This window comes from Haematobia irritans, chromosome 1, assembly GCF_050003625.1.
Source record: "Haematobia irritans isolate KBUSLIRL chromosome 1, ASM5000362v1, whole genome shotgun sequence".
Lineage (NCBI taxonomy): Eukaryota > Metazoa > Arthropoda > Insecta > Diptera > Muscidae > Haematobia > Haematobia irritans.
Window position 1 is genome coordinate 228205601 of NC_134397.1, and position 25220 is coordinate 228230820.

At 32.7% G+C, this 25220-nt stretch overlaps 1 protein-coding gene across 2 annotated transcripts in view; it reads right to left on the reverse strand.

Moving 5' to 3' along the window:
• Cad99C (cadherin 99C) overlaps positions 1-25220 on the reverse strand; it is a 398863-nt gene that overhangs the window by 262602 nt on the left and 111041 nt on the right. The window lies entirely within an intron of this gene.

Sequence of the window (25220 nt, forward strand, 5' to 3'; positions counted from 1 at the left end):
CCTTACTTTTGTAATTTAACCTATTACAATAGGACGTGTTCCAAGCGAATATCTCTATACAGACCACTAATGGTCGGAATGATGTGATGAACATGATTTGTATTGGCCCATTTCCAACAAACTTCTTGTTTGCCCCATGTAGGTTTGGTTGGGTATAGTGGCAGTACGATATTTAAGGCTCACTTAGACTAGACAGTCCATTGTGATACCACAGTGGTGAAATTCTTTCTTATCACTGAGGGCTGCCCGATTCTATGTTAAGCTCAATGTTCTATGTTATGCCCGCGTCCGAACGACGTTCCACATTGCAGTGAAACTACTTAGAGAAACTTTGAAACCCTCTGAAATGTCACCAGCATCACTGAGGTGGGATAATCCACCAAACATTTTGGTGTTTGGTCGAAACTTGATTTGAACCCACGACCCTGTGTATGCACGGCGGAAATGCTAACCATTGCATGTAAATATGAACCGATATATTTCGTTTGGGGCTGCTTGGTTTGGAAAGCAAGGTGTGATTGTGTCTGTCGAGCATTTTCATAGAAATCAAATATTTTATACCTCTACGAAATATTGACGTATGCATATTATTGAAATTATCTACTTTGTTGTATGTATATTGTTTAAATATCATTGTATTTCCATTAAATTCTACTTCAACCGAATTGTACGAATTAAAGGGTTCACACTTGAATGTGAATTTATGCATACTAAGAAATTCGATGCAATATCTACTCCAATCATATGATAGATTGGAGGGCCACCCATTGACATCAGTATTGCAACGTTGGCGACACTTCCAAAATATATAAAAACAGTTGAGACAATGAAATTGTATCTTAAATTCCATATGATAGAAGATTTCATCATAATCGTAGTGCACGGAATTCTCTATTCCCATTACAGCCTTTAGCACTTGAGTAAGTTTTGTCTTCTGGTATTCATAAGATCTTTGTCTTTTGCCTCTCATATTATTACCTGTCTGTCATACAACACTCACATAATTTTTGTTTTTTTGATCGTCTGTTTGTTTTTCTTTTCGTTCACAGACAGATATCAAGGGACATTTGGTGATTAGGTTGGATCGAATTTTGACGGAGTTAAGGTATATAAAATAGAACGTACGTAGAACAAGTATATACAGTAGTAAGTTCGGCGGGCCGAATCTAAATACCCACCACCAAGAATCAACTATAATAGTTTCCTTTGAAAATTTCAGGGGGGTTGGCTGACAGATATTTTCCCAAGCAGATTAGTTCAACTAGTACGCTTCGCAAAGATAAATGTAAAGATTTTACCTATGAAGACTAGATCAGATTCTGAATTTATAAGAACCAGTTTTTGTTTGAGTTTTAGAGGAATCATAAACATCTCTTGTAAGTGTGCAAGAAAGTGATGACATAACGCCTTGATTTGAAATCTAAAATCGGTAGATTTTTACCCCAATTATTTAAATGATTACGAGAAGTAAAATCTGGAAATTTTGCATTCAGTTTCAAGCAATTTTCATGATCAGTGCGCCTTCTATACCCTAAAGAAGTGAAATCGGTCTTTATGGAGGCCTTACCAAATGGACCGATAAAACTAAATCATATACATGGTGTATATGATAGATTGGAGGGCCACTCATTAACATCAGTTATGGGTCTAAAATGCCGGTATATTTTCACTTTGTGGCAAATCGGATAAAAACTACAATTTCTAGAAACCCTAGGAGTTAAATCGGGTGTTCGGTGTAATGGGGGCTATACCGAAACATGGAAGGATACACACATTATTCAGCACATCTAATTGTAGTTCTAGACCCCAAATCGGAGGGCCGGTTTATAAGGGGGCCATATCAAAAACTGTACCGATACACAATATATTCGGCAAACCTCTTTATGGTCCTAGAATACCTCTAGATTTCTAATTTCAGGCAAATTGGATAAAAACTACGGATTCTAGAAGCCCAAGAAGTGAAATCGGGAGATTGGTCTATATGGAGGCTATATCAAAGCATGGTTCTATAATCACCATTTTCGGTACATCTCTTTTTTTTCCTAGAATACATCTAGATTTCCAATTTTAGGCAAATTGGGTAAAAACTACGGATTCTAGAAGCCCAAGAAATAAAATCGGGAGATCGGTCTATATGGGAGCTATACAAAAACATGGTCCGATATCCCCCATTTTCGACACACCAATTTGTGGTATTAAAATAACTCTAGATTTTCAATTTCAGGCAAATCAGATAGAAAATACCGATCAGTCGATATGGGGGCTATACCAAAACATGGACCGATGGGCACCATTTTCGGTACACTTTTTTATGGTCCTAAAAAAAAACGATAGACGAATCTGTGCGAAATTTCAGGACGATAGCGCCATTATTGAAGGCTGTAGCGTGATTACAACAGACAGACAGACGGACATGCTTAGAATTTCTCCCTGATCAAGAATATATATACTTTATATATTTACTAAAAAATGGGGGGGGGGGGTAAATATTCACAAATGGAGCATAAAGATTTACTAAATTCGTTTCTCCCACAAAATAGTTCAGAATTTCCTAAAATTTGTAAAGTTTACCAAAACTTCGTATAGCGCTAAAGACATTCTTGCAATTTTGAAATCCAAGTTTTTCCTTCAAACTACAAAATTCTCTTTAACAATTAAAAACAAAAAATTAATTATGTCTAATAAATTTTCTTGGATTTGTTGAAAAATATTTACATATTTTTGTGATATCGGCGGGATGTCAGGGTTCTGTTCAGTTAAAATTTTCTAAAAATAATCTAAATTTTCTAAAGTCAACCAAAAGTTTCCTTCCTGGCGGGTTCACTGTGTTTTCAATGTGAGGAACGAAATTTTAGACATCCGAAGTTTTCTTCAGACGCTCCAAAAGATTCTGTAAAGGTAAGTAAAAAAATGAGAGACAATCGTTGCAACTTTTGTAATAAATTCGAGGTTTGCTCTCTAAGAAAATAATTTATAAGAAAGGGGAATTTCGTTTATTTCAAATTTCCTTCTAGAGGAAAGTATTTTTTTCGTTGGGTGTAATTGCTAAAAATGGATATTAATCGTCTATGGTAGACGAAAATATCTTAAAAATGAAAAAAAAAATATTTAATGCCAGTCTTCGTTTCCTATACACCCTAATATTCCTATCTATGGGCTTGTATCAGTGCTTTGTGCAATACATACTTTCGTTTACCTATGTTGCAATTCCCTAAGCCTTAAAGTAATTTTTATTGTTTTTTTATTTCATGTTTATTTTTTTGTTCTTCTGACTGCCACTGCTTGCTGCGCTATCTCAAAATTATTGTTATGATTTTTTTTTCGGTTTAGAGGAGTTCCACTGCACAAAACCCACGATTGAATATAGAGGGAGGAGCAGGAAGGATTATAAAGCACTTGTGGTATGTGAGTTGTTTATTGTTATGGCCATAATCGAAGACACAAACCAAAAACACATGAACACACACAAATACACCGATATAAACCTTTTGTCATATGGAGACCTGCATGAGGGGGGAAACACCTATGCCATTGGTCAGAATGCAGTGATTTGTGTGGTCGTTATAGTTTATGGCATTTAATCGCTTTATTTTATGCTGTCGCAGACATTTGAAATGGTATGGATTACTTGAAGCGCATTTTACAAATAAATGAAAATTGAAAAGAATACATTAAAACAAAAATATTATTTAATAAAATAGGAAACAATTTTATAAATGTTTTTCTAAATGGTGATTTTGTGAACTTTATGCGGGAGTTGTATTTAGCAAGTTGATAGCATTAATATCTGGTGGGGAGAAGCTTATTGTTTCCAGATTCTCTCCAGTACGTATACTTAAACCGAATCACTGGAAATTGACAGTAAAAATGGGTAGTTCTTGACGTGAATGATGGATATTTCGTTTTTTATATATTAATGGGGACGCATTTTACTTATATTTTTAGTTGAAATAGCTGAACCGATTTACTTAAATTTATATTATATTTATACCCTGCGCCACACTGTGAAACAGGGTATTAAAGGGTGGTTGAATTGTAAGGGCCGATGTTGAATGTGAACCACACCTAAACGCCAAGTTTTTTTCCGAATTTTATTTGACATTTCCCTATTTCAGACTTACTCAATTTGAACCATGGAGAGATACACAATCCAACAACGTGTTAAATGGTTCCAAGAAATGGCAATAGTGGATGATCAATTTTCGAAGAAAATCATCTTCAGTGATCAAGCACATTTTCACCTCAGTGGATTCGTGAATAAACAGAATTGCCACATTTGGGCGAATTAGAATCCAAGAGTGATTGTCGAAAAACCAATGCACCCACAAAGAGTGACTGTTTGGTGCGGTTTATGGGCTGGCGGCATCATCGGGCCGTAATTTTTCCAAAATGAGCCGGCAGTTACTGTGAATGGTGTTCGCTATCGTGAGATGATAACGAACTTTTTATGGCCCGAATTGGAAGATATGGATGTGGACGATATGTTGGTTTCAGCAGGACGGTACCACTTGCCACACAGCTAACGAAACAATGGCTCTTTTGCGCAACAAATTCAATGGCCGTTTTATATCACGTAATGGCGATGTCAATTGGCCGCCAAGATCATGTGATTTGACACCGTTGGACTTTTTTTTCGGGGTTATTTGAAAGAAAAGGTGTACGTCGATAAGCCAGCAACAATTCAAGAGCTAAAGGATGAGATAATTCGGCACATTAACGGCATAGAACCTCCATTATGCCTCAGCGTCATCGAAAATTTGGACCATCGGATAAAGGTATGCCACCGAGGTCGCGGCGCCCATTTGGCCGATATTTTGTTCCATACATAATTGAGTAATAATACCAATATATCATAATAAAATAAAATTACAATAATTTCCTAAATAGTTTGTGTTTTATTCAAAATCAACATCGGCCCTTGAAATTTTAACCACCCAATATAAGTTAGTGCATATGTTTGCAACACCCAGAAGGAGACGAGATAGACACATGGTGTCTTTGGCAATAACGCTCAAGGTGGGTCCCTGAGTCGATCTAGCCATGTCCGTCCATCTGTCTGTGAACACATTTTTGTGATCAAAGTCTAGCTCGCAGTTTTAGTCCAATCGACTTCAAACTTGGCACAAGTTTCTGTTTTGGGTCAGAATAGAACCCTATTGATTTTGGAAGAAATCGGTTCAGATTTAGATATAGCTATATAGCCATATATATCTTTCGCCCGATATGCACTTATATGGACCCAGAAGCCAGAGTTTTACCCTGACTTGCATGAAATTTTGCACAAACATAATACTTGGTCGTATAGTCAAGTGTGCAGAATTTGATTGAAATTGGTTCAGATTTAAATATAGCTCCCATATATATCTTTCGCCCGATATGGACTTATATGGCCCTACAAGCCAGAGTTTTACTCCAATTTGGTTGAAATTATGCACTAGGAGTAAATGTTGTAAAACTCTGACAAATTTTGTCCAGATCTGGTCAGATTTGCACTAAAGTTTTATGAAATCAAACCAATCATTTCATTCTTCATCTAATATTTTTAATAATTATTTTGTTCTGTGTATGCCTTGTTATGATGATAGTACAATAAATTCCTAACATGTGTCAGCGGCAGATTAACATCTTCGATAGAATATATGTTTTTGATGTTTTTTTCTAAATTTCTACGCTTATTCGATATTATCGTCAAACAATAAATAAGCAAATTCCAAACACGTTGCTAATTTCATTAGAAAAATCTTTAGCCAGAGGAGGGTGTAAGACAATTATAAGAGCAAAAAAACACTAGACGCCTCCTCCACCCATATCACCTGCTGTAAACATAAAGAGTCATTTCTAACAGAAATAAGTGTACATACAAAATTAACGTTAACTCAAAACGCCATCTCATTGTACTGTTTAAGTTCCTGGTTCGTAGAAAAAGTTTCTCCCAGTCTAGAACCATGATCAAAGTTTCCAAGTTCTCAGATAAGATACCTGGTTGGCTAATCGTGTCATTCATTCATTCATTACCGCCAAACGCCCACACGCTTCATTGCATATATGAGCGAACCCAGCATGGTGGTGACAAAGATAGAACATAGTGCCACCACTTGGAACATGGTGCTTTCAAATACACGGGATTGTATTTGAAATTCTGTGCAGACATATGTTTAATATTTCATAAAAAAAATGAACATATCTTTGAGAATTCTGCTAGAGAAGCGAGGAGGTGGGGAAAGCTTTCGCAAACATCCATTTAAGTTTCAATAGGAAAACAGGTAAGAAAGAGCGAAAGTTGGACAGAGACGAATATTTAATAACCTACTCCAAACGTAGCCATTTTGCTCTAGGAGGTGAGCATTTTGCTCCACTACACACAACATTTTTTTTCTGATTCAATCACAAAATTAATTGATCCAATTAATTTTTAATTGAAATGTCTTCAATCACATAAATGATAGTATCAATTAAAAAATTAATTGAAGGTCAATTAAAAAGTTAATTGATCCAATTAAAAAATGAATTGATACTATTATTTTTATACCCACCACCATAGAATGGTGACGGGGGTATAATAAGTTTGTCATTCCGTTTGTAACGCATCGAAATATCGATTTCCGACTATATAAAGTATATATATTCTTGATCAGGGAGAAATTCTAAGACGATATAACGATGTCCGTCTGTCCGTCTGTCTGTCTGTCTGTCTGTTGTAATCACGCTACAGACTTCAATAATGAAGCAATTGTGCTGAAATTTTGCACAAGCTCGTCTCTTGTCTGCAGGCAGGTCAAGTTCGAAGATGGGCTATATCGGTCCAGGTTTTGATATAGTCCCCATATAAACCGACCTCCCGATTTGGGTTCTTGGGCTTATAGAAATCGTAGTTTTTATCCAATTTGCCTGAAATTTGAAATCTGGAGGTATTTTATGACCATAAAGAGATGTGCCAAAAATGGTGAGTATCGGTCCACGTTTTGGTATAGCCCCCATATAGACCGATCTCCCGATTTTACTTCTTGGGCTTATAGAAACCGCAGTTTTTATTCAATTTACCTGAAATTGGAAATCTAAAGGTATTGTAGGACCACAAATACGTGTGCCAAAAATTGTGAGTATCGGTCCATATTTTGGTATAGCCCCCATATAGACCGATCTCCCGATTTTACTTCTTGGGCTTATAGAAACCGCAGTTTTCATTCAATTTATCTGAAATTGGAAATCTAGAGGTATTGTAGGACCACAAATATGTGTGCCAAAAATTGTGAGTATCGGTCCATATTTTGGTATAGCCCCCATATAGACCGATCTCCCGATTTTATTTCTTGGGCTTATAGAAACCGCAGTTTTTATTCAATTTACCTGAAATTGGAAACCTAGAGGTATTGTAGGACCACAAATACGTGTGCCAAAAATTGTGAGTATCGGTCCATATTTTGGTATAGCCCCCATATAGACCGATCTCCCGATTTTACTTCTTGGGCTTATAGAAACCACAGTTTTCATTCAATTTATCTGAAATTGGAAATCTAGAGGTATTGTAGGACCACAAATATGTGTGCCAAAAATTGTGAGTATCGGTCCATATTTTGGTATAGCCCCCATATAGACCGATCTCCCGATTTGGGGTCTTGGGCTTATAGAAACTGTAGTTTTTATCCAATTTGTCTGAAATTGGAAATCTAGAGGCATTTTAGGACCATAAAGAGGTGTGCCGAAAATGGTGAGTATCGATCCATATTTTGGTATAGCCCCCATATAGACCGATTCCCCAATTTTACTTCTTGGGCTTCTAGAATCCGAAGGTTTTATCCTATTTGCCTGAAATTGGAAATCTAAAGGTATTTTCGGGTCACAAAGAGGTGTGCCGAAAATGGTGAGTATCGGTCCATATTTTAGTATAGCCCCCATAAGAACGATCTCCCGATTTAACTCCTTGGGTTTCTAGAAACCGTAGTTTTTATCTGATATGCAAGAAATTGTAAATATTCTGGTATTTTAGGCTCACAACAACGTGTATCGTATTAAGTTTTTATCGGTCCATTTGGTAATGCCTCCATATAGACCGACTTCACTTCTTGAGGGTGTAGAAGGCGCACTGATCATGAAAATTGCTTGAAACTCAATATAAAATTTCCAGATTTTACTTCTGCACACTTACAAGAGATGTTAATGATTCCTCTAAAACTCAAACAAAAATGGTTCTTATAAATCCAGAATCTGATATAGTCCTCATAGGTGAAATCTTTAAATTTATCTTCGGGTTGTGTCCTCAAGTCCTCAAGCCCTCCAGAAATTTCAAAGGAAACCCTAATATTTGGTTCATGGTGGTGGGTATTTAAGATTCGGCCCGGCCGAACTTACTGCTGTATATACTTGTTGTGATTGATTTTTGTTTCAATTAAAAACATTGTTGAATCAATTAATTTTTTAATTGAATATTTTTTAAAACTCAATTAAAATTTTAATTGGAAAAATTTTCGTGAAATTTTTTTTGTGTGTAGGTGTATGTGAGGTGATGTAAATATGCAGACTTTGTTCTAAAGTTGAAGATTAAGACTCATATTGTAATGCATATAATTTCGATTTCGATGTCTAAGAACCTTCACTTGAAGTGATGAACTTGAAAAGAAGGAGTCCATTGCCTAAATATATGGTAGAGCTGGTGTAGGAATGGGTTTTCACTCTTGCCCGAAAAATGAACTAAAGTTTTACGATTTATTTATTTCGACATATTTATTTCAATATTATAAGTAAATTGGTTTTTAACTTGTTATTTGATTTCTATTGACTTTCACGAGATATTCGGCAAAAAAAGGCTACCCGAGTAAAAATTGATATCTAATTGATATAGAATTAGATCTGATCAGATCACAAAATTGGCATAGATCTAATGTCTTATACACTGAAAAAAAACATACTCGGATCCAAAGATTTTGTCTTTACTTTAAAAAATTTGGTATTGATTCCGAGCCAAAGAAGCGGAGAATACAAGTAAGGATACTTTTAAGACACAATTCTCTTTTAAATTTAGGTTTTGTGTACTTGCTTCTAGGAAACAAATTTTAATTTTTCGCTTTCGCAGCTTTTTTTCTTCATATGCTATCAAAGTCCTTTAAAAACGAGTTAACGGCAAACGGTAAATCACTTAATTATAAGGACAATATGACTTCATTGAAAAGTTTATCGACTTTTGGACAAGGAAAATAACTTTATTTTAGAGAAATGCGTCTGCTATACTAAGCAAAATTTGTATTCGTATTTTAAAGACATGAAATCTTTGACCTCACGACAATATTTTTTTTAGTGTATATAGCCCTATATGCAGATAGATCTGACGTTAGGTCTTGGCATATATGGGATTATATCTACACGGATGAAAAAGACTGTTTTTCATATGTTTGGCTATAAACATTATATGTTTGGAACACAAATTTTTAAACACAATATTTTTGAGTGCAAGCATATAATGTTCATAAACTAGCATAACATGTTTGGGACATATATGTTAATATGTTAGAACATATTATGTTTGGGACATAAAATGTTTGTAAATATAATATGCTTGGATGCAAACATATATTAATTTAGAAATAGCCTATAAACATATATGTGTTTAGTAGCTTGGAGCGCTATTTAACAGGGAGCGATATTGAATTAAGTTGGTGGTTGTTGCTTGTTATTACAAAATTAACATTTTATTTTTCCTTGGGCAATTGATCAGCTACTTCTTTGATCCTTACAAACTGTGTGGTCCGCTGTTCGAATCCCCGTCCGGCAAAAGGTAAAATTAAAATAAAAAAAATCATACAATTGAATAATTTCTTCTACAATGTTTGTATTACAGAAAAAGGTGCTAAGAACTAAAAAATCTCGTGGAAGTGAGAAAGATGTGGGGGAATATACAATTGGGCAGAAACAAAATTTTGAGCATTCAGGTCGAAAACCTATGTTGTTAGCACCTATATTACCTGTTTATTTTCATAATTCATTATGATTGTAAATATATAAATAAATAAATAAAATTTTGAGAACAATATTGTTTGGGAGAATTTTTTTTAAGCATATAATATTTTTGGGTGCAAAATGCTTCCAAACATATTATATGTTCACATAATAACATATTGTTTTTTGGAAGACATCATTACTGAATTTGGATGCAAAAATACAAAATGTTTGGAACTTAGACTACCCAAACATATATTGTTTAGACCAATATGCTTTCAAACATATTATATATTGGAAGAGATCAAACATATAAATGTTTGGGCAATACCCAAAAATATATATGCTTGAAGCAAAATATGTTTGGGAGTATATGTTACAGAAGCGATTTTTTGTGAGCGTGTAGTTAATCTAATTATATCTCAACATATCTGGTTAGATACAAAGAGGCCAATACTGAGATCCGATCATGTCTAATTAGATCCACCAATTTTTTACACGGGTATCTGATTGTTTATTTTTTTGTTGATACGACTTTTTAAAAACCCAAGTGAACTTCTTCGGTTTACTTGACCTGTTAATGCAATGAATAAAATGGGGCATGATGGTGTTATTGACATGAAATTTAACTCTTTTTCGGAAAGTGGAGATATATCGGTACATTAATTTTACTGATCCCTAACCTCACAGTTAAATCTGGAAGTTGTTTGCACTCAGAAAAAAACATAACACAACATCACGTAGCGAAGTATACAATGGTTTCAGTTTCGACCGTTCACCAAAAATTTTTTCAGCGGTGGATTATTCCCTCTCAGTAACGCTGGTGATATTTTTGAGTGTCTCAAAAATTCTCTTAGTGGTTTGACTGCAATATGAAACGATGTGCAGATTCTGCTATAATATAGAGAGCCCTTGTCATTGATTGAATAGTCTAACAGAGCCTGAAATATCGGGCTGCCACTATATCTAACATAATCCAATCTAACCTAAGGGCTAGATCCATTCACAACGAAATTAAGCGTATATTAATTTATGTTATTTGATGTTTGTGACCCCTATATCTGCTAGGCAAATTTACGTACATATCAAATTTGTTGTACACCGCCAGTTATTGTGTAGGGTATACAAATCAACAAAGAAAAACTCATGAAACCCATTCAAAACTTGCATGAATAACTACAACATTAAACTATCGAACAGTGAATGCTCCCACCACCTCCAAAGCGTGTTTAACTAGATTCTTGGCACAGTGGTTTTAATGAATAATATAAATTTCAGAGAAAACGTAATTGTGCAACAGGATAGTATGACAAATTTTAAAACCAAGAATACTTATAGTAAATCACTTTTAACAAGCCTGTTTTTCATTTTGGAAACATACCGCAACATTTGTTTTAAATTTTAGAAGTAAATATTTCTATTTAATTGGGATTTTATTTTTGGTTACGATGAGTTTAAATTGATGTGATGATGATGGGTTTTACAGCCTCATTTTAATACTCTCCACCATGGGATATTATACTTAGGTTGTCATTTCGTTTGTACTAGCGATACAACGAACAAAAATCGAATTTATGTCAGAAAAGTCTATGTCGAAAGCGAAGTTTTTAATCTTGGAATTCGAATTTTTTGAAAATCGCATAATGTAGACGACAACCAAAAGCGACTCGAAAATAATAATAACAATGATAAATCGGTTCTGGATTGAAAGGACAATGTAATGTACATCTTTTTGTGTTTATGACTTACCCAGCAAAAAAAGCGTCGCCAAAAAAGTAGTGAAAATGTTCTTTTTGGATCCAGAAGTGGTGCCAAATTGACACAGAAGCGATGAATTTAACATGGGCTTGTGATAGGACGCATATCCACAATTTCATCAGCCGCTACACTGAATTTGCATCACTTCTTAAGGTGTGAGGCGAATTCAGTGTTTTGGATGTGAATTAAGAAATGTTGTGATATTTTGAAAAATAAATAATTTGTAAAATTTTTTTATGATTTTTAATGCATTATAACGCTTGTCTGGAGTTCTTTTAAAGTTGTGCCTTGAGAAGAACTTCCAAATTTGTTTGCTGGGTACATACATATATAGATATCCATAATATTATACAGTCACCATAATCGATCTAATTGATGTTCACTTCATGAAAACAATGATGATGCAATTTGCATATAATTTCATTGAAATTCGGCATGTAAAATTGGGGAAATAAAATAAAAAAATAGTCAGTCCATTTAACTTAAAATCAATTTTCTTCCGATTTCAATGGAGCTTTGGAAATAACATTTTCAGATTTGAATTTTCTGGGGTGACTAAGACCTATCACAATCTTGGAATCCCTATACTGAGAACAAGTTCATTCTGATTCAATGACTAAATTAATATTTTAATTAAGAAAATTAATCACGAAAATGGTAGTATCAATCACAGTTCTAATTAGGCATTAAGAAATATCTTAATAAAAAAATAATTTATTTTATTAGCATATTTTAATTAATTATTTTTAATTTTTCTATTAAAAATTGAAATGATGTTGATTGCAAAACTCATTTAAAATATTAACCCTTTCACTACCGATATCCACTTAGGAGGACATTCGAAAAAGACACTAAATTCTATTTTCTCACTTAGTTTTGATTTATTTCTCGATGTTATTTTAAAGTAGAGGCTTTAATCTAAATAAGCTATTAATATTTTCCATATTGGTGAGCACTAAAATACATTTTTAAAAACTTCTTTAACAATAAACGAAAAATACGAAAATTTGAGACAATTTTTCTACTGTATGTTTCTAGTAAATGGACATTTATACAAAAACTATAGCTGATACTCTTTCGGGTTCTTTTTTGTATTTTTTCTCACACTTTCAGAGATATTGTAGGCCAAATAACGCTAATTTTTGTAAGTCCATTCGGTCGCAATTCAAGAATCAAGTTTTCAAAAGAAGCTCATATAGCTCTTGAAGTATTTGAGGTAAGTTCTCAAAATGACAATTTTTGTTCTACATGCTGTTAGTACAAGTAAAAACAGAAGAAAAATTAAAGCTTTTAACATAAGGTTTATTTCGGTAGTGAAAGGGTTAATTATTTTTATGTTGGTTAATCTAATAAAATTTTGCTTTGTCGACTAATCGACTTTTATCGCGAACAAAGAATGTATACGTGTAAAGTCGAATTTTCACATAGCGAAAATTCTAAATTGTCTAAAATTAAAAAGTATATAGTAAAAAGCTTTTTTTATATGAATTTGTTAAAATTTAAAAAAGAAGAAAATTCAACTTTTTTATTCTATTATATCTATAATTTTTTTCTTCAAAAATAACTAATGAAAATTTTTGTGAATTTTGGTGAATATGACCAGGTAATGCCTTGAGAAGTACTATTTAATGTATACTTAGGTCAATAGCTCTTGTTTCTGATATTAACAGAATATTCATAATTTTGTCTAAATATGGAAAACGTCTACCAAATCACCATAGATTATATTAGCAAATTAGCAATTGTCAATTGTCAATTCCAGCCACTGTTTCTGTCCATAGGCAATAATCCATAAACATGTTTTGCTGCCCCAGACTTGCTTAGGTTTTATTAGGAGTTTACGTTTTCTGGATTTCTGTAAGTGTTGGCTTTACAATAGAGTTAATGAAAGCGTTTGGCGTAGACCAGTTGTGGAAATCAACTGAACCGACCAATCGACCAAGTGAACATATCTAATGATATATTGGTTGACAGAAAAACCCCTGGACAAACTGGACAACATTACTCTCAAATAATGTTAATGTGTAATAATGTTCTTTATCATTGCAGCCGGTTAAACATGTTTTTAAGAATTTTCATAACTGTCTGGCGGGCCATATAATATCGAGCTAAGCTTTAATCTAGGAGTTCAACAGTAAGTCAGGCAGCCAGCCATCCAGTCAACTTGTATACCAAACCACTATTAATGGTCAATAATTAGAAAGAGCCCAAAGTCTTGGCAAACAAAATGTGACAACATTGGGTTAATCCTTAGTGGGTTACAGTAGCATATCTCATAAAATGCTTATCTTTAGTACATGCCTGGGGTTTCTTAGGTGATCTGCCTCGGAAAACGATGTAGTCACAAAAAATACCAGACTACGTAAATTAAACTAGATGAAAAGATATGGAAATAAATTTTTAATAAAGCTAAGTCATAAACATGGTTTAGGTTTTCTTTTTGTTTATTTTGTAAATTGTTTAAAGTGTGTTTTGATTTTTTCCTAATACCATAACAATTTGATTAACTCAATTCGTATTAATTAATTACAAAAATAGTTAAGAAAGAGAAAAGAGGTAAGCTTCGACTGTAATAAGCCATACGAAAAAACTATCCAAACGAAGTGGATTTTTTACAAAATTTTCTATAAAATAAAATTTTGACAAAATTTACTATAGAAATAAAATTTTGACAAAATTTACTATAGAAATAAAATGATGACAAAATGTTGTATAGAAATAAAATTTTGACAAAAATTTCTATAGAAATAAAATTTTGACAAAAATTTCTATAGAAATAAAATTTTGACAAAAATTTCTATAGAAATAAAATTTTGACAAAATTTTCTATAGAAATAAAATTTGATAAAATTTTCTATAGAAATAAAATTTGATAAAATTTTCTATAGAAATAAGATTTTTACAAAATTTTCTATAGAATTAAATGGCGATAAAATTTTCTATAGAAATTAAATTTTGGCAAAATTTTATATAGAAATTAAGTTTTGACAAAATTTTCTATAGAAATAAAATGTTGACAAAATTTTCTATAGAAATAAAATATTGATAAAAGTTTCTATAGGAATAAGATTTTTACAAAATTTTCTATAGAAATAAAATTTTGACAAAATTTTCTATAGAAATAAAATTTTGACAAAATTTTCTATAGAAATAAAATTTTGATAAATTTTCTATAGAAATAAACATTTTTACAAAATTTTCTATAGAAATAAAATTTTGACAAAATTTTGATAAAATTTTCTATAGAAATAAAATTTTTACAAAATTTTCTATAGAAATAAAATTGTGACAAAATTTTCTATAGAAATAAAATTTTGATAAAATTTTCTATAGAAATAAACATTTTTACAAAATTTTCTATAGAAATAAAATTTTGAGAAAATTTTCTACAGAAATAAAAATTTTTACAAAATTTCCTATAGAAATAAAATTGTTACAAAATTTTCTATAGAAATAAAATTTTGAAAAAATTTTCTATAGGAATAAAATTTTTACAAAATTTTCTGTAGAAATAAAATTTTGACAAAATTTTCTATAGAAATAAACTTTTGACAAAATTTTCTATAGAAGTAAAATGTTGACAAAATGTTCTATAGGAACAAAATTTTCTACGGAAATAAAATTTTGAGAAAATTTCTAATAGAAATAAAATTTTGACAACATTTTCTATAAAAATAAATGGTTGCCTAAATATTTAACAATGTCATAATATTACTGAAGTAAACATCTGTAGGGTATCACAATTTAAATATTGTTGCAGCAGCTTAACACTGAATGTTTATAGAGTATCAATTGATTGTTTAATTTAATGAATTAGCCACACTTTTCTATCAAAGTCAATGATAAGATTAACGATACATAATTTGTTTTTAAATAAGAAAATAAAATCTAATTATGTATAATATTATCTGTTAGTTATAGATTTTTTCCACCCAAAGAGGAATAATGGCTAACTGGTTGGTTAGTCAGATAAAAGATAAAAAAGCAATTGTGACTTGGTTAAAGAAAACGCATGAGGAGTGTGGTCGCATTATATGATGTGGTGGTGGTAGCCATATAAACAAAGCCATTGGCCCCCAATAGCAATGCCAATGACTCTTTATGCCATATTTGCTAGAGCTTAGTTCAAATTACAAATGTCATTGATATGATGATGTTACCTTAGATGATGGGCAACTACAAAGATGATGTTGATGATAATCGTGTCGCCTAGCTGGGCGGTTGTCTCGGTGTTTTTTCCTTTGTGAATATAAGCCCTCTGGGAAAATATGCTTTTTAAAATCTCTAACTATAAATACCAATTGATCATAGTAGAGGTAAACATAGAGTTCTAGATCCAGGTTAATTGCTTTGGGTATAGGAATTTACATGTATAAAAAAGGGTTGGGTAATAAAATTTAATGGGTTGCTGTATAGGAGGGTGGGCAAGTGATCATAAATTATGATGACAAGGGTTGATTAGGGATGTGGATGCTGGAAATGGGATTGTATTGTTGGATAAGGGTGTGTGGTCTATTTGTGAGGGTTGTTGATCGTCTGGGATAATAAAATTTAATGGGTTGCTGTATAGGAGGGTGGGCAAGTGATCATAAATTATGATGACAAGGGTTGATTAGGGATGTGGATGCTGGAAATGGGATTGTTGGATAAGGGTGTGTGGTCTATTTGTGAGGGTTGTTGATCGTCATGGGGGATGTTTATGAAGATGGTGAATAGTGTGTTTGTTGTTGGGATGTGTACGAGTTTTTGCAGGTGTTTGTTAGAAGGAGAGTAAAGATGGAGGGTTGGTGATCGTCATGAGGAATGTTTATGAAGATGGTGAATAGTGTGTTTGTTGTTGGGATGTGTATGAGTTTTTGCAGGTGTTTGTTAGAAGGAGAGTAAAGATGGAGATTTGTGTGGGCTGTGCTAGTGATCTTTTAAGGGGTTGTATTGCTTGATGTACCATTTTGAAAATGGTAAACAGGAGCAGATATGTGGATAGACAGGTAGACCGGAGCAGTTAACAGGCAGTTGGAAAAGCAGATGGTGGACAGACAGAGCAGTTAACAGGCAGTTGGAAATGTAGATGATGGACGGACGGAGAGGACCGTTTTATAATATGAGGTGATGTTCGCTGTGTGAAAAATAAATGTATGTATTTGTAATGAGGGGCAGACCCAAGGCAAATTTAATTTCATAAGGATTGGGCATTAGAATAATTGGTGCTCATTAATTAGCATATGGTGGGGATATGAATGGATCGAGATCCGTAACCGTAAGTTGTGACTGGAACATTTAATGATTTTGTGTATTTGCATTAATGTATTTTGGGCGCATTTAATGGTTTTATGTATTCATATTAATGTATTTTCGGCGCCACTAATGGATTTATGTATTCGTATTAATGTATTTTCGGCGGCACTAATGGTTTTATGTATTCGTATTAATGTATTTTCGGCGCATTTAATAGTTTTATGTATTCCTATTAATGAGAGGGGGGCGAAGCGCATTTAATTTAATTCTTATGAGATCATTAATTACAATGAATTATGCTCATTCATTAGATCATATGTGATGAGATTGTATTACATCGATATCAGTGATCCACTGAGAGATGTCTTTGGAAAAACTTAACCACATACACGAAGAGTTGGATTTTATTTCCTTTTGCATTAATAAGAATTAGATCTCGATAAATTTCTATTGAATATGACCCAATGATGTTGACTTCTACTGACGATCCTGCAGGTGTTGGAGGAAAATGTTCATCGAAACTAGGGAAAGGGAATGCTAAAGTATTTTCTCACGTTGAAGCTAACTAGTGAACAAGGGATGAAAAATGAAAAGGGTCACTTTCATCACTTGTCAACGTTGATGGAAAATTGAAGTGACCGTTGTCAACAATACTTATGAGCGTAACAAATTAGTAAAGATTTTTGAAAACTGTTCTCGTCGTGTGGTCGCGCCTGTTGTAGTCGTCGATTGAAAATTGAGAGTGTTTGTAAAATCGACTGTGCACCTGGATATTAATTTTAGTTAAAGTATGAAATCTGGATGTTAGCGAAAGATTTTAGAGTGAGATAAAAAAAAAGTCAGTGAACTGACCTTTTTTATGACAAATAACGATTGTCGGCAAAATATCTTTTTTTGTTTTTCGTGGGAATAGACAGAAAACAGTTAGAAATTCCGCTATGACAATTTAGTTAATAGAGACTTTAGTTCCACTGATTATCGAGTTTTACAAATGAAAGTGAAATCTATCCCTTTAAAAGAAATACAAATGTGTGTACGATTTTACATATAAATAGGACGTGTTTTTATTTCATATCATCAGTTAAGATCTAAGACGCTTTTCGAAATGACAACCAACAACAACTTAATCAAAAATTTCAACTCGCTTAATTATAGAAAAATAATAAGTATGAAGGAGTTGCCTATCAATGTCGATCACCTTATAGAGGGTGCTCATAGAAGCAACACTAAATTTGGTGAGAAAGTCGTCCTCAAACTAGATAAAGGAATTGTATATCTACCAACAAGATTTAATTCCTTGACCGATGAAGACATCACACGTTTCAACGATGACGCATTTACAATTACCAAAGTACCTCTACGAGACGGCGCTGATAATAATTTATATAGATTAGAATTAAAAGAATTTGTATTACCTCAAAATTCATTTTATGTACCATATTTAGAATAAATATAAAATAATTTCAAAAATAAATATATTAACAAAATCAGAATGAAACTTTACATTTTATTATTTGTGGATGGGATGGGGGTAAACAATTTTAAAGATTTTCAGAAATGTTCTATTGAATAAAAGAGCCGAGATGTTGATGGAAGCATATCATAAAAAAGTTTTTCGTGTTAAAGATAAGATGTGTGAATCAACTAGTGCTCTCCATTTTAATCGAGAAGAAGATCGACTAAAATCTTTCGACACCTGGGTGAAAGAGTATCCTAATTACAAGGAATTAGCCATGTTTGGATTTTTTTATACTGATAAAGCTGATAATGTAAAGTGCTATTTCTGTGGTGTGGAAATATACGGCTGGAAATCTGATGACAATATTCTGAGTGAACATTTACGTTGGTCCAGCAATTGTCCATTGTTAAGGCGCTGTGAAACAGATAATATCGCATTGAATCCAGATGCATTGGAACATTTACTCTCCCAGTTAGGACGAGATACTTGTGGAATACATATGGATAAAGAACACAAACAAATTTACAATTCATTCAAAGAAAAGTTTGATTATGTTTTCATATATTTTTGTACCATATCTTTATTGTATGGATTATCATTTTTCGTATTAAAAGAACTAAATAAACCTAACAAATAAAAAATACATAAATTTAAGTTTTTATTGTTTTATTTATTATTAATTTCATCATTAATGTAATCTTGGACATAGGAAAAATTTGATTCTACATATACAAACAATTTAAATAAATTATTTAGTGCACACTTAAATCTATGATCAACATGAATTTCACATCTAGTAAAATAATTAGTTTGCTTGGAGAAACTTGTTGAATACTCCAAATTTATGACATCGGCATCCAAATATTTTCTTAAAAAATCCTGTTTTGCTTTTCCGAAAACCAAAATATATTTGTAGCAATTCAATGGTGAGAGAATGTCACCTACACTACAATAATCGATATCACCATCCATCCAATCCAATCCATGAATAAAATTTCGACAATAGTTATTTTTTCTGCGTCCTGCTCTAGTTAATTCTCGAAAATCAAATGGACGTTTGAAGAGAAAGTAATTGGGCACGACTGAAGAACCGCCCATATATGCTAGCTCTTTCATGTAAATAGAGTTTTCATTTCCGTGACAGTATTGAAAATCCAATAGCGCGAAATCACTTCTCTGCAGGTTAGACATTTTCTCTCAATAATTTTGAATATACTGAAGAATTTATGAGACGGGAAGACTATATATACGCATTTTTCGTTGGGGTTCTCCATCAGTGTTAAAAGTTTTTTCAACGCCAATGACGTCCAATATTTTCAAAGGTGAATTGTTTAAGAACCATGATGTGGTTTTTGAATTTGAGTATTTCGTTAATACTCGTTTAAAAGTTACATGTGGATTTTCAACATCATGCTGCTTCGAACCACTAATTTGGTTACAGGACAAAAAGAAGAATTTCATTGGATTTTCACGAGAGATGTGGCTTCATTTGATGACGTATAAGGAATATATTCAACTGAGACTTGATCAGTTTGAATTTTTCGACTCTTTCAGTCTGCTGAATGACATTAACAATGAGTATATCAGCTTTGATTTTCGACAGAAGGATGGTACCTGTTTCCTTGTTTTTCGTCAAAGCGATCATAAAATCAAAATCGATGGAGAAACATGGCGATCCATTATTCGAATCAGCATTTTCCTAACGACATTTGTCTGCTGGAATGCAATTCTACAGAAGCAAATTTCATTCTTTTATTATAATTTCTATATTCCTACATGTGCTAGATTAAAGAAAACTTATATTCAAATAAACGAAATTAGAGGATTTTATGAAAAAGAAGTTGTTGTTGATTTAACACGACTTTGTTTCGAATTTGGTAAAAAAATGAAAAATATTATTAAAAAAGATGTTGAAATTTATAATTCGTATGCTACTGTAGATAGTCAATAAATTACCTAAATAAAAACGACTAACAAACTCTAATTTTTTTGTTTTATTAAAATTGACTGAGGAATGAAAGACATAGATGTCCACAGTTGAAGGAATTAAACCTTTGTACTCGCTTATAATTATACTGTATTTTATTTCCTAAATATCTTAAAATCTCTAATGGTGGTTGCAAGTTCCCAAAACTATCGAAATATTCAATTGAATCCTTGTTTTTATAATAGGCTACCCAATGTGTGCCAGCACCTTTGTAGGTGTCAAGGTTTACTATACCACACTCAATTTTATGTGGTTTTTGTGGTAATTTATCTCTCATGTATACACCTCTAAAGTGCGGAATATATTTTAAAGCAAATTCGTTCAATTCATTATTTGTTAACGCTCTATTAGGTAGCCGACTTATCAGTTTTTTAACGCGTGCGGTTTATTGTTGACTACTAAACTCATTCCCTTTTTGTAGGGTTTCAGGTAAAGTCCTTTTCCCACCACCACACTTTCCATGGCTCTATTATGTCGTGCATTTTCCTCCAGTTGTTGCTTTGCTGCTTTGGCTGAGTTCACTGCTTTGGCTATGGATGCACCACCTGATGCTAATGCTCCTACAGCACTTAGTGCTGTTAGAATTGGTATTAAGGGAAGGAAACCACCAATTTTCGGTACTCTAATAACTCTTGGAATGACAACTTGTGATTTCTTTCCCTTGAAAGACTTACTAATTACATTTCGTGCTACTTTTATAGCAGCATTAATGTCTGAAGGTTTTTCTTTCTTTAGAATTGAAGTGGCCTTTTTAACCGCTGTAGTAAAAATATTTTTCCCGCCAGAGTTAGTGTTCTTTTTCATTCCCATACCAAATTTTGTCTTGACCTTCATGGTATTTGTTATCAAATAGGCATTTAATTTTTCACCCCAACTGCTATCTTTGGCTTTCACACGTTCCCATGCACGTTCGGCTAGTTCTCTGTCGGCTCTATGTCTATGTTGTAAATCTTGACTTTCAGAGTATGCTATATCATGATCTTTGCACGCAGCATCTAGTGCATTTATTCCTTTGTCACCACGTTCTAACCTTTTTTGTAATTTTGTACCAGGTCCACAATATTGATATCCAGGTAGATGTAATTCAAATGGTAGCGCATTAATTAATTTGTTAACTAGTCCTCTTCCTTGCACAGCTTTCTTTCGATTAATTTTATTTTTTGCGTATACAATCATTTTATATATGTTTAATTGCTGACATAAAAGGAGGGAGAAAAACAATAAATTCACAGTAATCAAAATGCGCTTAATAAAGCAGGATAAAAATATAAAAGTACAAAACTATGATTTTCTACATAATAGATCAATTAAAACAAGGCATAGTACATTGCTACCCAATTCAATACGAGCTTTAATTGTCGGTCCCTCAAACTGTGGTAAAACTAATACTATGATTAGTTTAATTGAAAGTCCAAACGGACTAAAATTTGAAAATATCTATCTCTATTCAAAATCACTATACCAACCGAAGTATGAATATCTGAAAACACTATTAAAGCCTATAAAGGGGATGGGGTTGTACACCTTTTCAGATAACAGCGATGTGATAGCACCGGATCAAGCAAAAACAAATTCAATAATAATTTTTGATGATGTTGCCTGCGAAAAACAAAATAATATTCGAGCATATTTTTGTATGGGACGACATAAAAATATAGACTGTTTCTATTTGGGTCAAACCTATACACGCATTCCAAAACATTTAATTCGTGACAATGCAAATTTTATTATCATTTTCAAACAAGATGAAATGAATTTGAAGCATATATATGATGATCATGTCGGAAGTGATATGTCGTTTAAGGAATTTAAAGAAATATGTTGCGAATGTTGGAAAGATAAGTACCAATTTCTCACAATATGTAAGGATGATGAAATTAACAATGGACGATATAGAAAAGGCTTTGATACCTACATACATGTTTAGTAATTAAAAACATTTCTTTTAAAGCAGACGTAAAAAATGGATGAAAATACATTAAAAAAACTCGTAAAGACGAGAAAAATTCTAAGAAGAAAATTTGAAAATATTAGACATGGGGAAAATGTGATTGCCTCACAACTTGAAAATACCTTCAAACCGCTTACAGTCCCCCTCAATAAAATGTTAAAGATGAGTAAAGAAAATAGTATTTCAAATTTTGATGAGAGATCACCAAAGAGAGAATTTAAGGTAGGAGAAAGTAAAACCTCAACGACACCCAATAAAAAGGATTTCAGTAAAAAGGAGGATGAAAACAATGATGAAGATCTATTCTTTTCACAATCAGAAGATGATGATAATGGTGATGATATCTCATATGATTTAAACACCTTAGAAAACAATAAAAAACTTGATACAACTTTTGGTCTCCATAAAGATAGTGCAGGTGTTTGGAAGTTTGGAAATAGTGACCTACACTTGACTGATGATAAAATTATAATAGGAAATCAAATTTGGGGGCGAACACCAGGTCTATTCGAACTGCTTTTTTATAAAAATCCTCAAAATTATGATAACTATGAATTGGAAATTTATAAGAAAATCTTGATTAACACGAATGCTCATAAAAGAGATTATATGCCGGAAGGTCAAATTAAAGGTAGCAAAGGTTTTAAATATACCAAAATAATAAAGAAAATATTTCAACCTACTCACATGGGTGAAGGGTTAATGAGAGTAAACATAAGAAAACCAAACTATATATATTGGGATGATCCCAATGAATTAGTTGAGCGTCTCAAACTTTTGATTGCATCATCGAATGCTGGTCATAATAATCATAATAATGAAATAGTATCCATTATTGAAGAACTCCGAGAAGCAGATATAATTTATTAGCATTTTGTTTAACGCTTTATTAACAAGATGAGTGTCGATAAGTTCGGTCACTTTTCAAACTCTGATATTCTAAGAAAAAATGCTCAAAAAATTCTGGGAATTACTTTTGACCGGTATTATAACCTCGATATACAACATAAAAAAATCAAAAATTTGGGGGCACCCACAGAAGATCGAGACGCAGTCAACAAAGTTTACTTGCAAACACAAATCACGCGCTCGCAAGAAATATTTAAAAAAGATTTAAGCGAAGAATTTTACAAAACACATGAACAGATTTCACAATTGAAAACCTCACTAGCGACTATATATGAAACAATGAGTAAATTTCCCCCTTCACCCACATTAATATTTAATAAAAAAGATCAATAATGGAGAAGAGGGGGATCGTAAATGAAATTCATTCTCAGGCGCGTAAAAACTTTCCTCGTCGTAGAGTGATAATGAAGGGAATCGATGACTTGTGGCAAGCAGATCTCGTTGAAATGGGGAATTACGCGAGAGTAAATAATGGATACAAATATTTGTTAACCGTTATCGACACGTTCTCTAAATATGCCTGGGCTGAAGCAACTAAGTCTAAAAATGCAAATGATGTTACAACAGCTTTTCAAAGGATATTAAAAGACGGAAGAGTTCCGAAAAATTTACAAACTGATGATGGAAAAGAATTTTTCAATAAAAGTTTTGAAGACTTAATGAAAAAATATTCCATCAACCACTATTCTACGTATAGTGTAATGAAAGCATCAATTGTTGAACGATTCAACCGCACATTAAAATCTAAAATGTATCGTGAGTTTTCTTTTAATGGAAATTATAAGTGGATTGGCCTCTACAAAAATTTAATCCATACATACAATAGAACAAGACATCGCACAATAAAAATGTCACCGAACAAAGTAAATTCACAAAATGAACAGAAGCTACTAGACACCGTATATAGTAATCTCAAAATATTCGATCCTCATAAGTACAAAGTGGGTGATTTCGTTCGAATAAGTAAATATAAGAATATATTTGAAAAGGGGTACACACCGAATTTCAGTACAGAGATATTCCGTATTAAATTAATAAAAGTCACAAACCCAGTAACATATATATTGGAAGATTATCAGGGGAATCCCATTAAGGGATGTTTTTATGAGGATGAATTGAAGCGAACCAGTTACCCCAACTCGTTTCTTGTTGAAAAGGTTTTAAAAACTAAAGGAGATCGTGTTTATGTTAAATGGCTTGGATTCTCAAATCAACATAACTCATGGATAAATAAGACCGATCTAATATAATAGAAATAAATATAATAAAATATGATGTGTAATCATCTACCATTCAAGGTATAGAATTCACTATGTCAATAACGCTTGCTCTGACCGGCAAATCATCAATCCTAACAGCTGAATATTTCCCTTCCCTACAGCTGTCTGGTGATTACGAATGTGCATTAATAGATTTTCATTCATATAACTCCATACCAAACGTCGACAATGATAATAATCTATTTCATATCGGGGAGAAGGTAATTGAAATTCCAATAGGATCATATGAATTAGAAGACATAGTCGATTACATTAAAATGGCCTATGGGCTAAACAATGGTTCGAAAACAGTTGAAATTTCAGCTAACAACAACACCCTACAAATTGAAATATTTTCCTCACACGACTTAATCGATTTTAATCATGAACGCTCTATTGGTCGTCTATTGGGTTTTAAAAAAGGAGTTTTGTTACCCAAAATAAAACATAAATCATCCCTACCCGTTAATATTATGAGAGTAAATGCTATTCAAGTACAATGCAATATTATCGCTGGTGCTTTTATGAATGGTTTACCTGTACATACCATTCATGAATTTGCCATAAATGTTTCTCCAGGATATAAATTAGATGAAATACCAAGAAATTTAATCTATTTACCTGTAACCGTCAAAGAAATTAGTTCACTTAAAGTGTGGATTGTTGATCAAGAGGAACGCTTAATAAACTTCCGCGGTGAGGAAATTACTCTGCGCCTTCATCTAAGACCAT